This window comes from Amblyomma maculatum, unplaced genomic scaffold, assembly GCF_055883805.1.
Source record: "Amblyomma maculatum isolate TAMU_Amacu unplaced genomic scaffold, ASM5588380v1 scaffold_38, whole genome shotgun sequence".
NCBI classification, from domain to species: Eukaryota; Metazoa; Arthropoda; class Arachnida; order Ixodida; family Ixodidae; genus Amblyomma; species Amblyomma maculatum.
In genome coordinates, this window is record NW_028146763.1 from 210,321 (window position 1) to 218,151 (window position 7,831).

General features: G+C 43.1%; 1 pseudogene; it reads right to left on the minus strand.

Annotated features, from left to right (window-relative positions):
* Nucleotides 1–3,887: 3,887 nt before the first annotated feature.
* Nucleotides 3,888–7,113, minus strand: LOC146170829 (uncharacterized; annotated as a pseudogene).
* Between the last annotated feature and the right edge of the window lie 718 nt (nt 7,114–7,831).

The following is a 7,831-nucleotide window of genomic DNA, read 5'->3' on the forward strand; positions in this document are numbered from 1 at the left end:
AAGTGGGACTGAAAAAGAGCCATAACTAAAACGCTTTTGTTTGCATATTTTCAGTGCAGTGTTCAAACTGTTTCCTGAAGATCTAGAAACGAAAGGGATGTGTATAAGTAGCAAAGAGCTTAATCAATTGGTCAGTGGTTCTCAGCAATGAATGGGTCGGGGACCTCTTGTAAACCACTGAAATTTGACTGAGGGAGTGGGGAATCTTGTAAGGAGTGCTGTTGCTGCCGTTCCAAGAGATCACCAAACTGCGATAGGGTCAAGGCTAAACTGACCTCTAAAATGTGCACATGATAAGCCAGTGGGCCACAGCTGCACAGTACATAGGCAGAGGCAGCATGTAAGTATGCATGCCGCTGGAAAGGACTGAACTCCTTGCAACACTGTGCTGCTCGCTCTCCCATTCCAGATGTTTTGCTTGCAGCCCCATCTAGCAGTGCAGCAAGAGCTCGAGTTTAACTGATGCCTGCCTCAACAAAAAGCTGTCTCTCTTCCTCTCTCATATGCACACTTTCAGTTTCCACACTTCTCTCCTGTGCCTTGCCTTTGAGAAGCTAGTTGGCTTTGAACCTCCATGCTTTTAACCCTGCAAAACTGTCTTGCAAGGCCGGAGCACAGACCTATTAGACAACCTTTCTTTTTGGGGTGGGAGATGTGTGTTCGCAGACCCTCAAAATGTCTTCACGGACTCCCATTTGAGAAACACTGGAATAGGCTATCTGGAAGTAATGCTTCCACCGGATCCCAACTTATCTCTTATACTGTTGTCACATAGGCAGCCTTAATGCTCACTAATAGTTTTAAAATCCATACAGATGCACAGTGGAATTATGGAAAACTACAGCAGTCGTTGAGCAATGGGCACGCATAACTTGCACAACTACAACCAAGATTTAAAATTTAAAGGCACTTCAGAGACAACTGTACTGGATGTTTGACGTTGACAATAGACTACAGTAACTTAGGCTAATTTTTAATTCCCCATTACCTGACTGATTACTTAAGCTTAATTACTGAAAGTTGTAAATATTTGCTGGAGAGCCAGATATTCAAACTTGTAAAGCACCAGTGGAAAGCAATCATTAAATTGTTTCCTATATTATATGTCTTTCGCAGAATATGAGAAACAAAAGCTATGTGACCAGATGCTTGTGCCAAGCTACTGTGCTGTTCTCAAGCACGCAATGAGTGAACAAGGTTGGCTATGGCGACAGAATTATAATTCAGTTGTAGGTAACTGGTATTCCTGCTTGTACTCACAATGGCACAAATGAATGTCCCTGACTGAGCATTCTAAATGAGAATGGAAGAACTCTTTTCTCTATTTTGCAGCCTGCAATGGTCAGCCATTGCAGCATGAATTTGCGCCTTCCCATGGCACAGGCTAGAGACCCAAATATCTACAACACTTTGTTGCGTCGCCATGCCTATACAGTCATACTGCTGCCGACCTTGCCCGCCCATTACATATGCTGGACAGCTGCATAATAGCAAAGCTAAAGCACCCAATCAAATGTTCTTTCATATTTTATAGGCTTTAAAATGCAAAAAAAAGTGGTGAGGCATACTGTGCAAGCAGGTGTTTTCTGAAGTTGTTCTAAAACCTTGCATATCTCACTTGGGGGCTACAGGAAATAATGTAGGAGTTCAGTAAATATAACCAGATAAGGGCAAAATAATGTTTTGGAATCATAGCTCAAGTTGCTCGGAAACCTTGTATAGCAGAAGCACTGAATGAAGCCATACACTGCCAATCCCACACTGAAGACCTATTAGTGATAGAATGTTTTGCTCAGAAAAACTGCTTTAATGCTTCAAAGTTTGGCACTGTCTACAGAAAGTGATAGCAGATTGACAAAGAATGATGATATGGACTTCATATGGGCACCAATTTATACAGCAAAGCTGGCACAGCCCTGTGATCATACTCCTTGTCGTGTTCGCAGCTACTATACAGCAATTATGGCACAAAGTTCATAAGCATAGTGAAGTGCAGGCACACAGAATGCAACGAAAGCAGCATTCGTATACTCTGAAGAGGAGTAATTTTGACTGCTGAATGAAAAATGGTTGAAAACATTGAGTAACCGAATTAAAATGGTAGTACATGATGGTTTCACTTGCAACTGCAGTCTGCCTAGTTCAGGAAGGAAGCCAGAGCCCAGAACCATCCATGCATGACCATCACTTCAGCTGGGCAGGCAATGTCCTTGTAGATTATGAGCCAAGTTTATAGCACCATAGCATTATGCTGTGGAACAAATCCTAGTGTGCAACTGCTTTGTCTAGGTCAATGTGCTTGCTACTTGCTTTTTTTAATGCAGTATTGCTTGAATGTGAGCACAGACTGAAACCAGTTGTAAAATGTCACCTCCTTTGCTTTGTAAACAAGCTTGCTCACATCTATGCCCTGCAAAGTTAAGTCAGTGTGTGTGCCGGAAGCTCGAGGTCATGAGTAGTAGACATGGGCATGTTAATGTTTTCACTTTTCCAGTAGTACAATTTCAATCCTTAAACAGATGAGCTGCAGTTTACCGATAGTGTGTATTAACTTTCTCTTCATCAATGGGTTCATTTGACTTGGCTTGCTGCTTCATTTTGTTTCTTGCACCCAGGTTCCCACTTTCTCAAATTCACTCATCTATTACTGCTACCTCTTCTTTTGGTGTAATATTTTATAGGAAACATCAAATGTTTAAAAATACACTGCACCAGAAACAAAAGTAAAAATATAAAGGAAACTAAAAATAAAAAAATCCCAGTGCTTTAATTGCAGCTTTGACTATGACAAGGTGTGATTTAGCGAGCATTACAGTTGCATTGCAGCCACAATTGCAATGATGACAATTATTGCCACAGTCATTAATTTAAAAGGAGAAAACCTATAATGCCATTTAAAATTCTAAACTGGAAAGTTGTCGCCTCTAAAAATGCCACAAACAATGACCACTGGTACTATTGGTTTCACCGCGCTAACACATTGAACGACAGAAAAGACAAACACCATGGAGCGCGAGGTGTTTGTCTTTTCTGTCGTTCAATGTGTTAGCGCGGTGAAACCAATATGAATAACCAACTAGGCCCAATTCTCGCCATTTTACCACTGGTAATGTGGCTAACTTGCCAGCTGCCAGTTTTTGCATCAAAAGCTGCCTTCACTTCGGGCTACGACCTACTATATAATGGGCGACCTGCGCACCCCGCGGTCGCCTACGGCAGCGCGCGGCCGAGGAAATACCACGTGATACTTGAATAGGGACCAAGCGTGCCGGTAGAGGCCGTCAGTGCTCACCCTCACAGCAACGCTCCGGCGGCTCCGGCTCTGCCGAGCCCTGCCTTCAGGAGTACGGCAATGATGGCAAAAATTTGCGCTGGAGCTGCAGTTAAATCGCCATTTCGCAATATAGATAGGGTGCGGCTAGAAAAATGCGCGGCGATACAAGCGAAAACCCCAAACATTTGCTATATTCGCTATGCAGTGCAATGAAATTTGAAGACTTTGAGGGCATGGCGTGCTGCTATGATTGAGACGGTATAATCTCTTTGAACTTTTTTTTCTCGTTGTCTGGTGGAAAGCTGGTTAAGGTTGTGCTGCCAATATGGTCTAGTACGCACTTTCTATGTTAGCCGAGGCCTGAGTGCCCCGCACTATATTCTCCTGTTGGTTTCGCTCGTCCCGAGCGGGACGCAATGAACGCAGTACGTGTTCCTTTGCAGCGTTCGGCACGTTCACTGAAGTGAGGTACCGTTGAGAGCGTGGTATAACGTAAGTAGTTTTAATTCCGGCGCATGCCGCAATCCTAAAATATGCTGATATTGGCGCATTTATTTACGCCGCTTCAAGAAATGATGACGAAAGTCTCAGCCTGAAAAATGTTAAGGGCACATCATACTTTTAGAACTTTTCGCGAGACAGGCTTCTTATTTAACATCTTCCTTTTCGCGTTGCCCTCGGTGAGAAGTCCCGCAAAAGTGGTTAAGAAGGGCCTCATGAACTTCTTAACTACAAGTCTGGTGAGTTCCATTCTATGGGCCTCTGTGGGGTTGACAAGGCACATGAACAACGGATTTTTAACAATGCAAGGAAGCACAACTTCTCCGAACTTCTTTAGAGGCTGTGGCCCTTTCATCAGTACTTCAGCTGCTTTAGAGGCAGCTCCCTCCAGAAGGGAAACAAAACCCACAAAGGCCAAAGTGGGGTAGGAGAGCCCTCCCCTGTCGATTCCTGCAATCAGGGCAGTTGTAGTAGAAGTGGAAGTTGGGGCGCGTAGCTTATAAATGCATCCCATGCATTCAATGTTGTCTTGCACTGCCCTCACCAAAAAGCCAGCAATCAGGGCTAAAGTGCTTGACCTCAAGCTCTGCTGCGGCAGACCTTAAAATAAAGTGTGGTTTGGTGTAAGAAATAGGTAATAACAGGCTTGATAGCAGTTACAAGAAACGGTAAACTGGTTAGTGATTTTGTTGAATAAGTGTACGCTACAGTGACCTTGGCATTGACTGCAGGTCAACATGTAGTTAAATAAAAAGCTACTTGAGACATGTTTCAGAAAATGCCTAATAGCGCATTGCGCACTCTTGGAATTTCGGTCAAAACATAAATGCTTCACTGTTATGCCCTTTTACAAACATGCAAACCGTTACAAGTAAATTCTTAGCTATGTTTTCAGCGCTTGCTCCACAATGTATTGATGAGGACAAAATGCATACTTGGGTATCGTTCCAACGCAGACAGGTAGGGGAGCAAAAGCTTTCTAATGTCCTTTCCTGCAGTGGCCTTGCTCACTGTTTGAGCAGGCCGATGTGATGCTGCCCCTAGCTTTCCTACCACACTTCCGACATTGCTACTGGCTGACGAATGAATGATGCCAGTGACCAAAATCTTCTGCAGCGCCGACAATGCTGTGTAGGCATCAGTTTGGTCATTGCTGCCATTTGCCTAATAGCAGAAAACAGCGACTCTACGTCATCACTGGAAAACTTCCCTGTCAGCACAAAGTGAAATCCTGCATTTAGCAGGTGTTTTGTGCACATAACAGTGGATGCTGTTGTTATGGTTAGTGCCTCGTGAGTTTCTGCAGTGAGAAATTCCAGCTTGTGAATGGTACCTTGCTTCCACGAGGCAAAATAATCAGGCATTCTGCCTCCAGCCATAGAAGCCTGCAAGTAAAAAAAAATGATTCATGATGCAAGAAAGTGGCACCGAGCAATTTTTTTTTGCAGTATGGAAAAAAAAAATTACAAAAAGGTTTTAAAAAGAGAACATGAGTATTAACTTTCGCATGCACCTTTTATGTGGATGCTTTCTTCAAGTATACCAGCATTTTTGCAAATTGAGACTTTTGAAAGATAATTGCTTTTAGATATTTCAACCGTAGTGCATATACCTTTCATCACTTGCGCTGTAGAAGGGCATCCTCCAAGCATTCCTGCTGACAGTGTAAAATGTGGTGCTCTTGATGTTGTGCACTGAAAACCATTTGTAAACTATCTCCATAAATTCTACTGTGGGCAAGCAATCCTCAAACCCAGGGGCGCCAAGGCGATGTCCGTGCTGCTGCAGAAACCTTAGGACTGAAGTGACCTTTAAAAAAAAAAAGAAACAGCAGTGAGCACCTAAGCTGACTTCTGAAGGTTGGATAAGCTAAAACTGGAAATATTAAAGAGATGCAAACAGTTTATAGCTTTTAAGCAGTCCTACAGACTACGACTGCCATTTATATTTACACTGGTATATACAACGTTCACACAAGAAATTTAATCAATGCATATTTTACCTGTGGTGAGAAAATGTCAATAGCTCTACTGACATTCATTTTCTCGAAGTTACTTGGCCAGAGGTGCTTCTTTGTCAGGCCCCGCACCATTTTAAAAGCGCCCTGCCGCTCTTGCACCTTGTGGAGCAACCTGCGAAAAAGTAAAGGGTTAGCATAATACTACAAAAGTTACAAAGCAAAAAAAAGCATTGTTTGTTACCTTAAGTAATCTGGCAGGATCAGCTTCCCTTTGTTTCGGAAAATTCTCTTTTCATCAAGAAACTGCGACCTGATATTTTTCAGGATATGACAGTAGTCAAATGACAAGTAGAGCTGCCGGCTTTCATCTAGAGGATGCCTAGAAAAATGTTCGTAATGACTATTATGTCACCTTAAAGCAACATTATAAATCCCATACACAACCACCAGAATGCAAACATGACAGAAGACTTAGCACAAATATTCACAGCAACACATGCATTACATAAGGCAACAGTGAATGACCACTCACGTTATGATAGGCTTGATAGGGCCACCTGACAAGCTAGAAAAAAATTTGCAGTTTGCCTGATGATTGTCTCCAATTAGCCTCACCACCTGAAAGCCTGCCTCTTCGACAGATGCCATTACTTAAGGGCAAGCATCTCTAGTTGCAACATTGGGATCCCATGGTCAGTTGGAGGAGCTGTTGTTGGTGCCATGTAATGTGTGCTGCTATGAGAGTTTGTGTGACTTTGAGAGGAAAAATGTGGATGTTTTTGTTGCGTATTATGATTGCAGTTTTAGGGGCCTGATCGGATGCTAGAATTTTGTCTTTTAATGTGAATGATGTAATATTGTTGTTGTGATAGTATGGTTCTTGGATGAGTGATATGTCCTGAAAGTGTTGTTTCTGAAAAACATGAAGTTCATTTGCTTTGGATGAGTGTACCAAATTGGCTTGTAATATTTTAAGTGTGTATGGTGTGTTGTGAGTGTTCTGTGTGTTGCGTAGAGTGTGTGTGGTGTGATGGGCTAGTGTTGTCGGAGAGTGTGCTATGGGAATTCCGTTGTTGGTTGGTCATTCTCTGTGTGTAGACTGATTCGCTTATTGCCAGCGTGCTTCCTGTTGTCTCTGGAGCTGTTGTAGGGAGTGGCAGAATCTGGACCCAACTGTGTGGTCAACTGTGCGCTGTCTTGTTAGATAGCAGACATTGCATTTAGCTGTGTCTGCCCGACACTTGTCTGGATGATGGGGTTCTGCACAATTGGGACACTTGCGTGTTTTGCTGTGGCAGTGCTTTGTCACATGACCGAATGTGGTGCATTGTTTAGCGTGGAATGTTGATGTGAAGGTAGGCAGGATATGTCATCCAACCTATCCTTACGGACTTCTTCTCCTTGAGAATGAGATATGTTGGAATGTCCTTTGTGATGGTTACCACCCTTCTGTTGGTAGGGTTGACATAATCGCCTGAGATGGCGATCTCAGCTTCGGGGTTGATGCTTTGGTTGTCTTGTTTGATTAGGGGAATGATCTCCTCACCCTTCATTCATTTATTTATTTTATTGATTTATTGAATCCTCAAAGGCCCCATTTAAGGGGTATTACATGAGGGGTGGGCTTGGAGTACGGCGGTTACAATAAAAAATGTCTTTCGATGGCAGTCTTGAAATGATGAATGTCGGTTAGTGAGGCGATGTGGTCGGGAAGGTCGTTCCAATCCAGGGCAGTGCTGAGAAAAAAGGAGTTTTGGAATGTTGTATGGGCGCGCTGGGGGTAGACGGCATTGGAGTGGAAATGACGAGATGACCAATGGGCTGGACGGATGAACACGTTGTTAGGTGGCAAGCTGTGATAAAACTTATGATAAAGAGAAAGGCGAGCTAGTTTCCGGCGTAAAGCTTGATTGTGAAGTTCAAGTTTGGATTTTAGTATGGTAACACTGGTGCGATAGGAGTAGTCTGAAAGAATGAAACGTGAAGCTCGATTTTGAGTAGATTCTAGTAAATTGATCAGATTAGTCTGGTGAGGATCGAATATAGCTTGAGCGCACTCAAGTTTGGGTCTGACAAGCGAAGTGTAAGCAATTAGT